An 18,578-nucleotide genomic window follows, 5' to 3' on the forward strand; every position below is an offset into this window, starting at 1 on the left:
CTGGTGAATCCTCTCACCCTCCACATTTCTGGCCTGTACCCCAGTTCTGTATGAATAAATTAATCTTTAAAAAAAAGATTCTAGCAATTCTTTCTTTTCAAGTATAAAATATGTAGGGTAGAAATAAATTGTTAATGTTTCAGCCACAGAAGATGACCAGTGAGTAAATATAAAATTTAAAGTGATGTTCCTTCACTCATTAATTATGTGTACTACACATCGTCTGTCCCAATCATTATTCCAGACTACTAAAAAAGACAGGTAAGATCTTTGTCCTTTTGCAGCTAATTGTAGACAGGAAGACAGATGGGTGTTCCAGGCACATCTTAAGTTACTTCACAGCTATTGGTTTTTGTAAATCTTGATACAGGTATCCCCATAATTTTTTTCTGGTTATATAAAAAGTGATCATCTGTTTTAACTGTGGACTATATAATCATACTTACACACTCCACAAACATCAGCTGGTATATTAGTAACTAGGCACTTCACTAAATCCAGGTATTTATAGCTAAGTGGGCAACAAGATACATATAAACAAGTGAATATATTCCATTCTATTATGTCAAAGTAGGCTTGTAAGGGAGAGGGGTTAGGAAGCATGTCTGTGCACTTCAGTTCAGCATCATGAAATAGGCTGGGTCTGACTCCGAACAGTAGTTAAAGAGGGAGGAGGGCCAGATGCTTGATGCTTTGGCATCTAAGAGATGTCACTGCATTGTCGGATCCATATGCCTAGGATTTTTCTGGCAACAAAGTGGGAGTATTTTTGTGGCTCAAAAGCCTTGAGAGCATCCCAGTGCAAGAGGAAGGCATGGAGGGACAATGAGAACCCCATTGCGAGCACCTGTGTGGGGTGTAATAGTATGAGACCCATACGGTAAAGTGTGGTCAAACAAGAAGAATTTTGTTCAGAAAATTGAGGTGAAAGACCCGCTATGGAGGACAGTCTCAGAGTGTGTGCATAGACACGCAAGTGCACACACACCTCTGTACATGTGCACTCCTGAAAACTGTCTCGAGAGTCAGCCGTAAAACACCTGGAGACTCAGAGAGGTTCACACTCAGGTAAAAACCTCTTGTTTCCTATAACTCTTCTGCCTCCATCCCTTCACTCACTCTCCTCCCCTAGTTTTGGAAGAGTCAGTTAGAGCTTGAATTGGCATGAGGGGCAGGGACAGTGAGAGAGAGTCAGGGAGCATGGGAGTTTCTTTCTCAACTTCCGCTGGAAATAGCCTCCTGCTGGGGACAGAGCTTCAACTTTAAAGTTCAAGATTTTAATTACTATGTTGGTCTAGGCATACTAATTTTTTAACAAAGACTGTTTGTAATTAAGATTTATTGCCTTATTACATCAGAGTGTGATATGCTTTTGCTGAATGCATTTTAAAGGAGTAATAAGAAATGAAAATGAATTTGTGATCTGATTCCACAAATTATTGTTCTGCGCACATATGAATCAGGTCAAAACAATATTTCACTATTCATGCCCACATGTGATGGGGATTGCATAAATACTTGGGATAAAATGCTTTTGTTGGAAAGATGAAAACATTATTAGTATGGACTTAGATGAGGTGGAATTTGAAATTGGCTGTAAAATGTAGGTTTGTAGAAAGAAGAAAGTACATTCTAAATGAAGTGTGATATAAGGATGCTCAAATGCCTATTTTATGTACAATAAAAATCTGGTTAGAGGAGAGACATAGATTAAGAAAGTGCATGGAAAGATATGTGTGAAAGGTATTTATGGGCAAGCTAAGAGGTTGAAAGTTCCTTTTTTGGGCCCTTCCTGGTGGCGCAGCGGGTTAAAGCGCAGCACTGAGAATCTAAAGCCACTTCCGCATGAGTTCGATTCCCGCCTGCCCCGGAGGTGACCACATGGCGTGGCAGACCTCTCCTGGCCCGCCCGCTGCTCCCCTCAGCAGTGTACTTCGTTGATCTGCCTGTTCTGTTCTCCACTCTGTCTCTGGTGAAGCCTCTCGCTGCCCCTGAGCCTCTGGCCTGTACCCCAGTTCTGTATGCACAAATAAATAAATCTTTAAAAAAAAAGTTCCTTTTTTAAGGGATGAATTTTGTGCCTTTTATACAGAACAGTGGAATAAGGAGTCAGTGATTCACAAGATTCATCTGGTAGTGATGTTACCTTTTCCCACTCCTCTCTGCCCAATTTTTTTTAAATACTATATCATTATGCTTCACAGTATTGTAGCTTTCTGTATTGTCTGAATCTCACTAGTTAGTATAAGCTGAATGAGAAAGAATATCCTTCTGAATTGTTGTTGACTGCTATTATAGAGGAACAGTAATTGGAGACACAGTAAGTCCTCATTATTTAGCTGATAAGTAAATAATAAATGAAGAGGGAGAGACTGGAGGAGGTGAATTGTTGAAGATTAAGGACAAAGATAATAACCTGGGCTAAGGTCTTAAAAGTAGTGGGAGGGGAAAGAAGACACTGTATGTATGACATGAGTTATGGGGAAGGAATCAACAGAGGACCTAACAGAAGGGAAATGTCTAGGCAGTTCCAAGATTTTGACTTATTTTCTGGAGAAATGATGGTTCTATTCCCAGAATCTGCAAAGAAGAAGAAAAAAGCTGCTTTGGGGTGGTGATGAGTTCTGTCAGCTGGAGAACCTAAGGGGAGAGGCTGCTGGAGAGGGCATGATCTGTGACATCCACAGAGGTTAGGGAAGCAGCAAATGCTGAGACACAACATTACTTCCAGCAATTTTACACGTGTGTGCCTGAAATAACCCAAGTCTTTAAAATTCTTTCTTTTCTTTTTTTTTTTAATTTAGGGAGAGTGGTGGATAGTGACTATTTTTTAACATTTTCTCTTTGTAAGTTGATTACTAAGTATGGAACACAAGTGAACACAAAGAAGTGCATAGACCTCCAAGGAGGGAAGCTTGGTGGCCTGGTCTAAGTTTCCTCCATTCTCTCTGCAGCATTTTCCCATGTGGCTCTGAACTCTGCTTAGGAAACTATCTTTGGCAGTATTTGTGAGGATTGTCAGCTTCAGCCAAGCAACCATTCACTTGGACGAAGGAGAAGCCCAGTGGAGAATGTGTAAGTTGCCAAATGAGGCTTTTTCTCCTGTTCTGCAGATCCGGAGGGCAGAGGGGAGAATTGTGACAAAACAATGTTTTCCCACACCCTCGTTCACAAGGATATAGCTATAAAGATAATTTGAATTAAGTCTGCAGTTATCCAAAACTGGAAATAGTTCTTTTCTGAGACATAGGAATAATGTTTTCATTGATGAAAATCACTTTTAATTTGTATTCAATTACTAGTAACTTTCCTTTGTAATAATGCACCATTGCCATTATAAAAAATAGCAGCAGAGATCAAAAACAGGAAAGTTTTCTATTAAACATATACAAAAGATATGTATTGTATGCATTTGTGGATCTTAATGGAATTTACTAAAGGTGATAGAAGAAAAAAAGCCCTTTGCCTTGAAAACAACGAGTTGTGTAGAAAATGGATCTATTCACACAACTTGGAGAGTACGCTTTATTGGTTGTGCTTAATTCATTAATTTATACTCAGGCATACAAAATTTATTTCAGACAACTGATTAAACCAGTTAGCGTGAACTTCACCATGAAGTCGTTTCATGCCCGCGATCACTCAGTGTGTAACTGCAGGCTGCGTCGGTGTCCACTCCTCTTTCCAAGGTCATATATTGTCATCATCAAAGTGATGGCATTTGGAGATGGGACCTTAGGGAGGTAATTAAACTGAGGTCACCAGGGTGATTGCTCCCTAATGGGATTGATATCACTGTGAGAAGAGAGAGATCTGAGCACCCATACCCCATCCCCACAAGACTCAGAATTTATCAGGAAACTTTAAGTCTGCTGGCACCTTAACCTTGACTTTCATATCCGCCAGACTGAAAAATAAATATCTCTTATTTAAGCCGCTGAGTCCTTGGTATTTCATTATAACAGCTGAGGAAAGTATTGTTTCTCAAACTTTAGAGCGCAAAAGAATAATCTGGAAGGTTATATTTAATATGTGTATTCTTGCACTAATTCAAAAGAGAATTAGTCCCAGTATTCTTGGAACTCAGAAAATTTTGCTTAATTAAATAAAGTCCAGTTTAAAACATAAATTGGGAAACTTAAGACTTAGTAGTAAATAAAATGACCTTAAAGCAAATTTTAAAATGACATGAGTCTCATGTCGGTTTTCCTTGCAATTATTTGATAAACATTTATAGCAGAGGTAAGCACATGATGCTTTGTGTGGCAGGTAGAGGGGTGGGAAAAAAATGTTTCTCACTCTTTCCTCCTTCATATTTCCAAACTTCTCCATCTGAGTGGCACAGACTTAGTGCCACTAGTGGGGAGGCTTAGTGCACTATAATATATTGATCTAATTCTTATCAGGGTTTAATTTGTTCAATAGGTATAAAGAATTTCTCTCCCCTCTCAGTTTATTTCATTTTGTATGTTCAAGACATCGTAGCCAAGGAAAGTCTTTGAGTAGGCAAGATTGTGAAAAGGCAAAAATTATAATTGTTTACTCTGCCCACTCCCCATCAAATTGCATGAAGCCAGCTTTTCTGAAAAAAATTTAAATCCAGTGTGTTGGAAGGTTAATGTACTTAATATTTGAATCTAGAAATGTGTGGTCTTTTGTATTTCTTAGTTGAAAAACCGTTGGATAAAATTCAGATAATTTAAGTAGTTTTTTTTCTTTCTTCTGTTGGATAAAGTGGGGGAAGTGGGCCTTTTACCATTCCTTAAAACATTTTTTCCCAAAAGTAGAATTTGAGCAAAGCCTATGGAGTGATGTATTAAGAATCCAAGATAGAAAGTCCCCTATCTTGGCTCTTTGTTAATGCTGAACTGAGGTATTGCCTGGTCACTAATATATCTGGATTTGACAGAAATCACTGGAATTATCATATCAGCATTTAGAGGGTCTTTGCTATTTTGGGAAAAAGAAGATGCTTCAAAATAGAAACAGATAATTACATTCCCCAGATCTCTTTTTCTCCTTGAGGCAGATACAAATTTCAACTGTTTCTGACCTTCCAATGCCATCTCTAAGTTGGCATGTATTTTGACATATTTTGTGAAAGCAATTTCCATTATGTTACATTCACTAACACATGGTGTTAAGCAAAATACAAAATATTACTAATAATCTATCTGCTGTGCATTATTAATAATCAAAAGAAATAGCCTCCACCAGATGGAGGGACAGATCTGTGATAATCATTCATTTTTTTATTTCCATTAAGTGCTCTAGCACAAATAAGAGAAAGACATTCAAGTAAAGACTCATATTTTAACCCTTTTTATTGATTGAAATAAAACATCCATTGAAACTGTAAGACCCCTCCTGTCTGTGGAAAGCATGTAAGTGAAAAGACTCATAAGATGGCGCCTTCACAGAGAAGCCCTGTTGACTGATTCTTAAAATCACCCACAAGTCACACGGCTTTGCTTGCCCCTCGCATGTTTTAAACTGGAATCCTCCAAGTCTGTCTTTTTGTTGTTTTGAGATGAATGAACACCAAGTGTGTCAAATGCTAAGGCTGTTACATACAGATGATTGACTGCTTTAGCCAGGTAAAGAAATTCCATAATTTAACTAGACTATGACACATTTTTATCAATTTGTTTTCTTGGTGGGAAGTAGGGAGGTGGTTAGAGGAGAGAAATAACAATATTTTAGGTCTCACAAGTGGAAATGCTATTCATTTCCATGCTGACTATCTGATGATTCCTATGCTTAATTTTGTCATTTGCGGTGTTCATTGAATTCAGGTGGCAGGAAACATATTTCCTACTTAATGTTTATTTCTCAACTGGTTAATAAACTTACCACCTTCATAGACTTTTCTGGTTCTCAGTTCTAGTTCATTGTAAATAATATTTGGTTTATTCCTTCAGCTGGCATTTCTCTACCCCATGGAAGAAACTGGGGATGAAGGAAGACTGAGCCTGTACAACTCTCTTGTAGGTTTCCAGTCCTTGATTTCCTTCTGTGTCAAAGTGTGTGTGGAGTGCAGATGATATTTGTTGAATTAGATGAAGTCAAGCATAAAACATAATTGGGGTGACAGCATAGCTTAGCAATAAACAGAATAGGATTTAGAAATAAAAGCCTAAGTTTAGAATTCCAGCTCTTACATTCTTAACTACCTGAACTGGGCTTACATTTTTTTGTTTCTGAAATGGGATAATGGTATCTACATTCTATGGGTCTTAAGTATTAAATCAGATAATTCATGTAATGCTTTAGCAGAATTCTTAGCACATGACAGGTGGTCAATAATTATCATCTATTAATATCTTATTAGCTTTGTATACCTCACAACAGTCAACACAGAGTCTCAGTTGAGTATTAGAATATCTTATCTATATTTTAAGAACTAAATACAGCTGTTAAATGGGGGAATAAAATTTATCACTAGGTTGATAATTCTGTTACTATTTTCTCTACAAGTTGGATTTTTGAGTTGCCTTCTTCATGTTTATGAAATTGTGTGTGTGTTAGTGTTATTTTTTGTGTGTGAACCCATTGCATATTTTGAATCTTTCTTTGTTAGAATAGGTGTATGTAATATTCATTTATTGTCTGATTATATCCTATCCCCTACCTTTCTAATAGTAATCTCTTAGAGGTATATTCTTAAATTCTTATTTAGAGGTATATTCTTAAATTCTTACTCTCTTATAACTCTCATGCAAATAGAGAGTTTTTCCAAACTATGTGTCTAGTCCCATGGTTTTATTTGGCGGATACCTGTTCTCCTCCAACTGAATTTACTCAAATGTGTGTCTCTGTGTATATACAGCGTGTGACAGGCAATGATTTTTCTATCTTGTTCTTAAAGTGGAATGTACAATTTGTAGTTCCATAAAAAGATTGCTCAGTTGGTAAGGAGATACTCTGTTCTGTATAGACACAGACTTCTTAGAATATCTCTGTCCCAGGAAGAAGTCACAAGGAAATTAATGGCCTGCTTTTCCTATACCAAGAACATTGATTTCCTTTTGTTTCTAAGGAAAATCATTGAGGGTACTCATTGCTGTGTGATGAATGGCACTGTAAAAACACTTTGGGGTTTCAGAAGGGGAAACACTGGTTAAAAAATTATTTATTCCACGCAGTCAAATTTTATTTGCTGAAAACCATATTTAGTTTTGGAATGCCGTCTATTTTTACTTTCCTTTAACTTAATCCACATGAGTGTTTTAACATGCCATCTAAAACTCAATAAGCAGAAGAGGGCATAGAATTGTATTTTTATTTGCTGATTTACCTTACACTTAGTCCTATAATCTGGATTTACCAAGTATAACCTAGGAAGTTATCTCCTGAATTATATAATTTACCCCTCTACTGTCTAGCATAACTTGCATTTCAATGTCTGGGATTTGAAGAAAAAAATTGAGTGGGATGGTGAGTCTATCAAGATAATTGCTAAAAATTTTAAAGAAGACTCTACATGGATGTCTTGGAATCATATTTTAAGTGAGCACAGTGAGAACCTGTTTCTCTCTTGTGGTTAATTCAGGTCTTTCTATTTTTAAAGTAACCTTCCCATACGGTACCTCCATAAAGAGCTAAGTATATTCCACATTGATCTATACATAATTTGAGCTTACTTTTCAATGTACAACATAGTGGTAAATTCAGACTTAATACTACTGACTTTTCAGTTTATTTTAGTAGGATGGGCCACTATATTCTACTAGAATTGCAGTATTGTGTTAATGTATGCATCAAACTATATACACTATTATATTCTTGGCACATTGTATTAATTATGGAAATCACTTTCATTTTAATAGTGGAATTTACATGACAACAGCGTCTCTGGCTCAGTGGAGCATCGAACCAGCATGTCACAGAATTCCCTTGTAGTGTGTGCATTGACAGGGTTTCGTTGACATGAAATTTGTACTAAAAATGTCTCATAAATGTGTATCCACGTAGACCATTACTTAGAAGGGATCACCTCAGTCATAACATAGGTCATTAATGTCAGTAAAGGACATTTTCCTCACACATTAGTGAAATAAGTTATTAGGAATATATAATTATATATTTATAAATGACCTAGAAGTTGTTTTAAATATTTAGAAAAGAAAGACAGATATAAAACTATTAGCTTTGTGTTTTCTCATGGCTGTGTAAAGTTTGTCTTCTAATAAAGTCCTATATAAATGTTGGATAAAGACTCTAAATCAGGCAAGTGAATGGATTGGGTCAGAGAGGTGGTAATGAGGAATGAACACAAGAAAAAACAGTTAGAAAATACCATGGCAAAGTTCTTAACAGAGAAAACTATTTGACTATACAGTCCTATTTGAAATGTACTAGAAGTAGTTATTACTTGAGCCTTTTAAAATCACACTGGACTGAAGTGTTCCAAAATGCTGTATGCGAGGGGCCAAAACTATGTAAGCTTTGGAGGAAAGGGGGTGACCTAATAGTTTCTACAGTCTCCATGATTGCTATGATTGTGCTCATTTTATGTGTTCAGTCGTGGTGGATAATCTTCTATCATTTTATGCTACTTCTTGGGAAAAATTTTCACAAATTCATCTAATGCACAATTGGGTACATTTAACAGAATCTCAGAAGAGATGAAATTGTACTATAAACTCAGAGTAAAATAGCAATGTGGCACCTGTGAGCAACAATGACTCCTTTTTTGGGAGTTACCTCTGGAGCAAACAATTCTAATCTTAGACGTCCGACCACACTCTGACACACTTCGATGCATCCAGTCCATTTTCAATGGAAATTAGATATTAATTTTCATTTCTTTAATGCTGTCTTGGGATGATTTTGAGTGCAGGATAACGTGCTGAAAAAAGCCATCCCCTGGCCAGTAGGGTATATTTTGGCAGCAGTTAGCCATTACTCTAAGGGAAAAAATCATGCACCATTTTGTAAATGATACCTATTAGAGGAATGGACAGAAAGGACAAAATAGTTTAATTTGGAAAAAAAAAGTTTGGCATAAAATCAGAAAAAGAGTTACCTAGGGAAGTTGTAAAAATGTTATTGCAAGAAATCTCTCAAAATTAAGACTAACCTCAATCTTCTGTGCATCTTTCATGAAGTAAAGAAGTGAGGCAGGTCATGTTCTGACAATTATCCTAGTTCTTTCATTCAAAACCAATATTAATTTAAACTTCAGTAAAAATAAAGTCATTTAATATTATGTCATCCTTGCATTTCTGCAACTTTTAACTTACAGGGACAAAGGCAGTGACCGGCTTACTATCTTGATGTTTGGAGATTATTGAGTGATTCACCTGACTCCTATTCACTTCTTTACATGTGTACACCATGACTTAAAAAAAAAAATAGATCTCATTCACAAAAGAGTGGTCCATAGGCTATACTTTCATTATTTTTACTCTCTTCTGTTTATGTAGCTATTCATACATTTCCTCACATAATTACATTTTTGAATTGTGAAAAATACCATTCAGTTTAAATAGAGGTGCTTCTCTTCCCTTAGTTCCCAGATTCAACCTATTTCTTTGTTGGCATGATTTTCTACTGAGGTTTCTCATTTCATTGGCAAGAATCTTGCTGATTAGAAAAAGAGGCTTTGTATCTGGATGTGGGGGGTTGATAGTGGGAACTTAACAATACAGAAAGATGCTCTTACCATTTATCATTATCTTTAGTCAAATGGATGTAGTTAATGTGAAATTTTCATTATTTCACTTGTGAAAATGCAAGTTTCAGGACTTTCTGGTTTTCACCCTGAGCACCTTGTTACTTGAACATCAAGACAACCAATAAAAAAGTCATGTATTTTTGCTGGGTGACCAAAACATGAGAGAATAGACAGCTGGAACCTACAGGTGTGAGAAATCTTTGTGAATACAAGACAGTGCCATTATGAAAGGGATAAATATCACTTTATTAGGGCCCCTTGTATAATAGCTTCCAAACTCTGGTCAAATTTTTGATTGTTTTAAGAAAAAGTGTGTATGACACTATAATCATTAATAGAGTGCCCTACACATCTTTAGTATGAAATGTATTCACAGGAGTTTAGTGTCACAGCAATCTAGTTTTTAGTCACACCTATATGAAATACATTTACACTGATAGTTTAGGCTGCAGCCATAAAACATGTGATTAGAAGAACCAAAGCACCCTTAGATTTAGGTAAATGTTGTTTTGTTTCCAAATCCATATTTCCTTTTCCTCCCAAAGAAACACAATCCAGTTGTATTGAACAGTTCCATAAGCAAGTAGTACAAGTAAATTTAAGCAAAGAAATTTAAAAAAAAACTATTGTTGAGGTCTATAGTTCACACTTACATTATCCTCAACTTTGAATTTGTGATATGTAACTATTTTACACCTCAAACATTACACTGTGCAAATAACAGTGGAAATATTTTATTAGGAAATTAGTCCAGCACTTTCCCACAAATCATTATAAGTGTACACTTTTATAACTTAACTATCGAAATTTATCATGCTTTAAAATACTTAGAAAGCAGGGGTATGCCCCTTTAAGATATCTATCTAATAGTGCACGTTTGTTAACCCAGGGAAGGAACTAGAAGGTAATCTAAATGAAATCCTTAAGAAACAAAGCTTATTGGATATATTACCTAGTCTATTTCTGGATCGCGATTCTCCCGCCCTCTCCGAGTTATCTCACTGTCAGATAAGAAAATGGAACAGGATCGATGAAGAGATATGCTCCCAGTCTGACTTTTCGATTTTTTGTTCAAGCCCAAAGGAGCAAAGGGCATCGAGTTAGGGCTCCCTTCCAAGCATGCTTGCAGGAGAGCGAATCTCTGCTTGCCTTTGGTTTTCGAGCTCATCCCGGCTGCACCAGGGATCAGGTCCCGCTGACCGCAGCCCACCTCGCTCCGCAACCTCCACACCCACATGAAACCACCAGTGTGGCAGTCAGGCAGCACACGTTATTCTATGCACAAAACCGAAGAAGCCTCGGAATAGAAACTAATCGTGAGCCCAGAGCAGAATTGGAGGTGGCTGACTAACGTGATAGCCTTTCTGCGGTTATACCATCACTAGTTAGTCCCTACACCTCTCGCACCCTGACCGCACATCTGTGCCCTAAAACCTGCCTCCCTTCGGGAGACAGACGTGCGTGCACACAGACAAACTCTCACGCACACCCACATCACCTCTGCCCGCCTGCCCTCCCCACCCCGGGCAGGACTGTAGGGACTGGTCCGAGGTCTGCCTCAACTTTCCCTGCTGCGTGTGCCCCACGCGGTGCCTCAGCCTCCACGCCCTCGCTGGCCTCCCTCCAGAGGTGCCCGTCCTCCCCTGGGCCCCTTACCTCGCGTCGACAACTCCTGGCAGCGACTGGAGCTGACCGAGGTGGCGGCGGCGGCGGCTGAGCCTGCACCGGGCTCTCGCTCATGGTTGGTCCTCCTCATCCGACACAAAAGATGTAGCTTGCTGGCTTTGTCTTTTTCAAATCCAAGGGAGAACTTATTTTGCCCCCGAAATGGCCAACTTGTGCGCTCCGCTTCCTGTCACAATGCCCCCTGCACCCGCCCCCTCCCGATTGAGCGCTGGACCACTGCCCGGTGGCCGAGCATCCAGGCCTCCAAGTCAGTGGGGAGTGGGAAAAGGGAGGGTGGGGAGGAGAAGAAAAGGAGGAGGTTGGGAAAAAGGGGACCCAGTGGTCTTCCACGAAGGGGAGGGGAGTAGTTCGCAGATGAGTACCTCTCCTCCGCCGCCGCCTAATAGGCAAACCCACTTCACAGGCGCGACAGCAACTTTCCTTCACCTTGGCCAGGCTGGAACCGTAGCATCTAATTGGGACTCTAGGCAGAGGCACGGACCTTCTGGCATTCTCTCCTTCTGGTTCCCTCGCTCTCCTTTCCTCCCTCTCTCGTTCTCCCTTCCCCCTCCCCCCTCCCTTTATAGGGGTGTATCTGCAGAGTCTTTAGTGAGCCAGGGTACCTAGGCAAGAGGATTACTATATGGAAAGCCAGGGCGATTTTGCAGGCAGCTTCGCCTTACTGTTTGAAATCCTTAAGCAATACATGCAATGCTTGGTGATTTCGGAAGGGTGGGTGAAGGGGCTCTAACTTTGAAGACCTGCTATAGCTCTTAGCCTGCGGGAGAGCAGGGACTAATAGTCCTGAAAGAACTCTCCTGTCGTCCGGAAGCAAGGGACTGACCGCAGCTTGGAGGAGAAAGGGAGAGCGGGAGCAGAAAGGGACGAGCCAGCCTAGGAGGCCGGTGTGCAGCTCTGCCCCACACACCGCTCAACTGCACAGTGCGAGCCCCTGGAGAGGGACTGTGCAGAGCAATCTCTGGGTCAGGAGGGAGGGAGACGCTCCTGTTTCCTAGCAACCCTCATCAATCTTCTGGGGATAGCTCCCTCTGAAGGAATTCGATTGGACGGCCCCTGGAGGGAGGCCACGCCCCTTTAAGAATGCTGGGCTGCTGCTTTTTCGCATTCTTCCAAATTTCTTGGGTGGAATAAGATTAGAAGACAGTGCTGAATTATTTTCTTTCTTATCCTCTTATGCTGCCACACCGCCCCCAAAACAGCGACCCTCCCTCCCACCCCCACTTTAATCTTGTAGACCTACTGGTGGTTAACAGACGCTGTCAACGTTCTTTACAGAATCCCTTCTTTCTTCATAAAATTAAATAAATAAACGCAGTCCTTAAATCGGTGACGTAGGCACAAAAGAGAAAAAGGCACAGGGAAATAGCTTTAATAGGTTTCGAGCTGCAGATAAAATCCTAAAGGTAAAATCCAGGTATATATCTATGTTTAGAAGCATATTGTGTTTCATTTCAAAATCAAAACTTCACTGTCATTAATTTTTTCCACCCTGATATACTAACTTTGTGTTAACCAAAGCCTGAATTATTTGTTGCCAGAGACAATCAAGCTTAATGCTTTAATACTACACTTATTCTTTAATATTTAAAGTTAAGTTGCTTAACAATTACCTTCATTTATAACCTAGCCAGAAACATTTACACCACAGAAACAGTTCTACCACTGATTCTTTTAGAAGACATGTGGACAAATATATATTCTATGTGAATGCACTAAAACCAGAAACTCGAGTATATTGAACATCAAAATCTTATTAAACAGTGAAAATCTGAAAGTGCTAGAAGCTCCTCTTTCAACAACAGTCTTCCTGGGATGCAATAACATTGTCAAAATAAAAGCAAAATCAGTTTTCCTTTGTATTTCAATACTGTTCTCTAACATGTAATGCTCACCACAAACACACCAGGCTTTCATGAAAGCCTCTGCCCAGTGGACAACTGTACACGAAGGAAAATGATACAACCTGGGAAGATGAAGGCTGCCACCGCTTCAGATACTCACGAAGCCATGTTGGCAGCTTTGGGTTCTTTCAGAATGTTCTGGGAGGTTTCTTTTTGCTCTTCCACAGCTTTTATCAGAGTCAGGTGAGACTAGGAAAAAGTAAATGAGCTCTGGTGTTTTCATCTCATTAAAAAAGCTGTGTTTGCACAAAAGCAAGGAGTGATGTGTGGGCCCAGCAGCATGCTCGTATCCTGTCACACCAAGGATGAGGATGTGTAGAATCCGACTACGGAAGCACATTATCAGACTGTTACCAGATTTGGCCTTCTGGTGCATTTTCTCTACTCATTCAAAGAAAAGATGAAGATAAGAGCTATTCATCCAGGAAGTGTATAGCCTGGATTTAAATAATTAATGTTCATCACTCCTTACTGTGTCTCAATTTCATCATCTGTAAAGTGGGAATAATTGTTTATCCTTTAGAGTTATTTTGATGATTAGTAAGTATCATGTAAACAACATCAAAGTCTTTATTACTACTATTAGTTTCTAATTACCCAATAGTGTTTTCATTATTGATACATGTATTTAATTGAAGGTAATTAATCTTGGACTTTAATTCCTTCCTTTGCATTTAATTTTAGTTCATCATTAACTGGAAACATAGGTTTAACATGTACATTTGTTGCTCACGTGTACACGGATGTTTACATAAATTCACATTTATCTTTGTCAGACGTTTTCAAGTTTGAACAGCTAGGGCATCTTAATTTTTAGTAGTTTAATCAAATTGTATTAGCCCATATTCATATTTATTTGTATAATTAATTGATATTTCTTCTAAGGGAGCTTTATAGTTAGTGCCCTCACTTTATAATGGTATAATGCTGTTTTAGTGCTTTTCATAAAGCAGGCCATCCTTCATTGAGAGTTGCTGTGCTGTTGCCATTAATTCCAAATAAAATGCCTTACTTGTCCCCATTCTGAGTTCAGGCTCGCTATCATTTCCTTTGGAACAAATCTCCACTGGCTAAATTCCGAAATCAGTTCTTTGCTGATTTCTCTGACCAATCTCCATTTGTACTTATTTTTCTCATGTGTAGAGTGATCAGGCCTTTTGTCAGGAATAGTTCTGATTTACATTGTCTGGTTGTATTCACAGTGCTCATTTGATTTCTCCAAGGTGTCGGTTTTGTGCATTAAAATATGTGATCATCTGAACCTTCTAATCATCTGACCAGTATCTCTTGCTGACCATTCCTAGCTCTAACTACAACAAGTTCCTCTGCTTCACTCTTTTTCCAGGAGAGAAATGATCATTTATATGGGCCTAATATGTCTAATATGTAACACATACATTAATTTTATCTTTAATTTATTTATAATTATCCTCTTGTGACTTTTCAACTATTTTTTGAAATGTTTTCCCTTAAATCATCTGTGAAATCAAACTTAAATTTATAATATACATAATATAAAAATAAAAATATTCTGGTCTTAATTTCAGAGAAGCTTTAAGGCAAGAGGGCCAACTAGTCCATATTCCAAAGTGAGAATTGCCAGATCTCTGTGATGAATTTGAGTGACGTTATCTTTAAGCTCAGTGAATTATGCAAGAGTGAAAGTCCTAGATGCTGAGAGAGGTAGGAAGTGGGGGCTTAGAGGGTTTTTGCTGTGCCCCAAGTATTCAGGACCAGGAAGGGGTGTGTGTGCCCTTTCCTCATTTCCACTGAAGTGCGGGGTGCTGCCGCTACCAGAAAGCATTGCTAAGTTCCCCTGGCATTAAGTGGATGTAGGCTATAGTGGGTGCTTGCTAATTCACAGCTTGTGTACATATCACAGAGTGTGGGAATGCTCTGTGTCTCTGCTCCCCAGGGGCAGGAAGAAGCCTGAAGTTAAAGATAAGAACCTCAGAGCTGAGGTGGGATAGCAATTGTCCAGTCAGGAAAGTGCCACCAGAGTCAGGACAGTCTTCAAAGAGCAGGCATTTAAGAGGCAAGAGCAATGTGGAGACATCTGAAAAAACAGAGGTCTGAGCTTGGTGGGTAACTGTGGTTTCACCTGTGGCAGGTAAAAGTTGCTGGCTTCCTATGTGTTGTATGTAGGGGTGTGAGTACAGAACAGATGCATTTTCCCTTATTCTAAGAAGAAAGGCTTAGAGGAGAAATTTTGGATCCCCAGAGGGTAAGGAAGGGCTCAGGGCTTCCGGAACTGTGCAGGGTGTGTTCTGGACAAGGCATAGAGCTGAAGGGTGCTAACGCATGGCTTGGCTGGGGCTCTGGTACCCACTCACAGCAGCCGGGTGGGAGGGTGCCTTTTAGTAATTCATCAGAGCGGAGAGGACACTTTTTAAATTCACTTTCAGGGAACTAGCAATTAGTGATCCCAGGACCCAAAGGTCATGAAAAAAATGACTAAATTGGGATCAGGATCAACTTTCAAAACCATTAAGCTCAGGAAAATGTAATACCCAATCAGTACTGATCAAATAGCCTTTTTCTTGTCCCTGCATATCTCTGACCTCCACAACTTGCAGTGGCCAAAAGCTCTACTTGCTGCTGAGGGCCAGGGAGAATGAGGATGAGGAGCTGGGTGAGCAGAGAAGGACCTGCCACTCCCACCCAGGTCTCCCACCTGCTGTCCAGGTTCCAGAGGGAAGAAGCTGTAATTTACAGGGGCAATGGAGGCTTCATCATTTCTTTACATTGTACCCAATCCTTTCTCTCCTCCCCACGCCTTCTCTGTATATGTGTGTATTTGAGCTACAATGGAGGAAGGGATTTTTATCTGGGAACAATTTAAAAGACACTGGCTTTGAATTACATCCAAGGGGATGGGAAAGAGCAATAAACTCTTGTCCTGCATATTGCACAGTTACAACTGAATTAAGTTTGGTTCTAAACTTGAATGTTCAAATAGAAAATTACCTATCACTAGAAGACAGCTTTTGAGGAAGAATTTAGTTCTCAGTCATTGAAATAAATACCAGTAAAGACAAATAAAATATAAAAAGTAAAAAGTAGGGGCCTTCCTGTTGACTCAGGAGTTAACTTCCTCTTCTATCTCACCTGTTGCTCCCTTGAGCAGTATATTTCAGTAGATCAGGCTGTTTTGGTCCGTCTCTGGTGAATCCTCTCATTCCCCATACCTCTGGCCTACATCTCAGTTCTTTTATGCTTACGTAAGTACAAATACATCTTCAAAAATAGTACTAGAACTTGTAAGTTCTGTGAAAATACTCATCACAAGAAATTGACATACTTCTTTATTTGTCTTCCCCTTTAGACTGGAAGTTTTATGAGGAAAGCCCTTTAGCTATTGTACGTGCCATCATTCCTGGTACATATTAAAATGATGTGGGTATGTTTGGGGGGGGGTGGGAGGAGAAGACTTGCTCAGTAGACATTTGCTGAGTGAATGAATTAACCTTTAAAGATGAAAAGACCCTATTGATCTACACTTTATTGTGAGCCAGCTAACTTCTGGATATAGCATACATTGCCAGTTGTCTAAGATGCAGGAGTTTGGCGTGTTATTCTGGTTAGCACTTCATGTGGGGAGGGGATGTTGGTTCTACACTTTTCTCTCTCCAGTGCCTGAAACTTCCTGACATGTTGGAGGGCTTAGTAGTTATCTGAAGAATGAAACAATGAATATTCTAAGACTTTCCAAGGGGTTTTCTCAATTCTGTGTCTTCATAAAAAACAATCATCTTGTTTTTAGAAATTTTAAAGATTTTTTTTTTGGGGGGAGGTTGGGATAAATGGGATCTGACAAAGGTTATGAGCATTGTAGAAGAATTAAGGCTTCTGGGCACAGCCATTGCTTGACAGAATTAGTTTATCCACATTATTCATGGTAGAATCACAGCAATTTATCTGGATATGTGATGCTATTCTGAATAAATATGCATAGCACAGACAACAAAAAGTTCAGAAGAAGGGAAAAGCATGTCAACCGAATTTGCCTTTCTACCTATAAAATTGTTCCTTAGAGAATTTGGTAAATATATATAGTATATATTATGTGATATAATGTAAGTTGATGTTATTTATTTGGGTCTTATGCTGATTACTTCCTTCCTGAAAGTTCAAGTCTATATTTTTTATACATGGAAGTGATGGCATATTGACTGGGCTATCCCTAAATCAGCTATTCAGTTCAGAGAACGTTCCTATTATGTATAGATTGCAAATGCAGTCAAGTAACATTTTTTAAGACTCTCTTTTGTGCAAAGTACCTAGGATGCCAAGAAGATGAAATGGGGGTCCTAACTTTTGAGGTTCCTTTTTGATATTGGTGAGCAGATCTCAACAAATCATTAAAAATGCAATCTAACGAATATATGAGAGGTTATTTTGGAGAAAATTGGTCTAGTTGAAGTGACCAGATTTCAAACAGACCTTGAATATGATGATAAAGGTTATTCTACTTCAATTTGAAATACATGTGGAGAGAAAAGGGTAAGCATGTCACTTAGAATTGTTTCTAGGCTGCAACAACAGCTCAAATGTGTAGTCACTTCCTGGATTGTTTATTTTCACAGAGCAAGTCTATGAAGACATGCGATCCTTGTTATTGCTTCAGTCATTCAGGGTTGTCTTTTTCTCCTGTTGGAGTTTTGCTGCTTCGCCTTCGGTTAATCACATCATCCACTCAGAGGCAGGGAAAAGCAGGAACAGAAGTGCTAAGCTATATTTACCCTGTGTATCAAAAATGTATTTTTTTCCCCAAACCACATAGAATAGTATTATAAATATTTCACTATATATGTCTGCTCACATGACTGCTTTTAGCTACAATTAGGTTGGAAATATGACTCTTTAGTGTATGGCATCAAAAATAGATAAATAGGATTGACCATTGAATCTGTCAGCCAATCATGTTTGACTTAGGGAGTAATCTCACTGCTTCCCTATCCTTACTTGACATAATTTTCCTACCCATAATGTAAGTGCTGATTTGAAAAATTAGTGAATTTTCATCACATAAATACTTCTCTTATGAAAGGAGTAATGTGTTTGTAGTTGACTGCTAGGGAAAGTCATTTCTTCTTTTGTTTTTGTTTTTGTAAGTTGTGGGCAAGTGAACTTTTTTTTTTTTTTTTGTCAAAGTCAGTTACCATAGTAACTGTACTTAATTACTTTAATACCTGGCTTTTTATAAAAATTCAATAAATATATCCATTATAGGATCTAGAATTTGTTTTCATCAGAACAACACAATTTCATGTTGGACTTAACTTAATCAGTCTTCACTATTTATGTAAATT

At 38.7% G+C, this 18,578-nt stretch overlaps 1 protein-coding gene across 3 annotated transcripts in view; it reads right to left on the reverse strand.

Annotated features, from left to right (window-relative positions):
* Positions 1 to 12,221, reverse strand: part of GRM3 (glutamate receptor, metabotropic 3) — a 198,552-nt gene extending 186,331 nt beyond the window's left edge. For 2 of the 3 annotated variants that reach the window (XM_012721061.1, XM_004676882.2), the window contains exons 1-2: positions 12,106 to 12,221; positions 11,336 to 11,828 (exon numbers count right to left, since the gene is read on the reverse strand). The gene's annotated coding sequence lies outside the window, so the exon portion shown is untranslated. Of the gene's footprint in view, positions 1 to 11,335; positions 11,834 to 12,105 lie in introns of those variants that run through there. The other variant, XM_012721062.1, reaches the window with a different exon arrangement.
* Positions 12,222 to 18,578: the final 6,357 nt, after the last annotated feature.

Source organism: Condylura cristata, unplaced genomic scaffold, assembly GCF_000260355.1.
Source record: "Condylura cristata isolate star-nosed mole 26May11 unplaced genomic scaffold, ConCri1.0 scaffold00005, whole genome shotgun sequence".
Classification (NCBI taxonomy): Eukaryota; Metazoa; Chordata; class Mammalia; order Eulipotyphla; family Talpidae; genus Condylura; species Condylura cristata.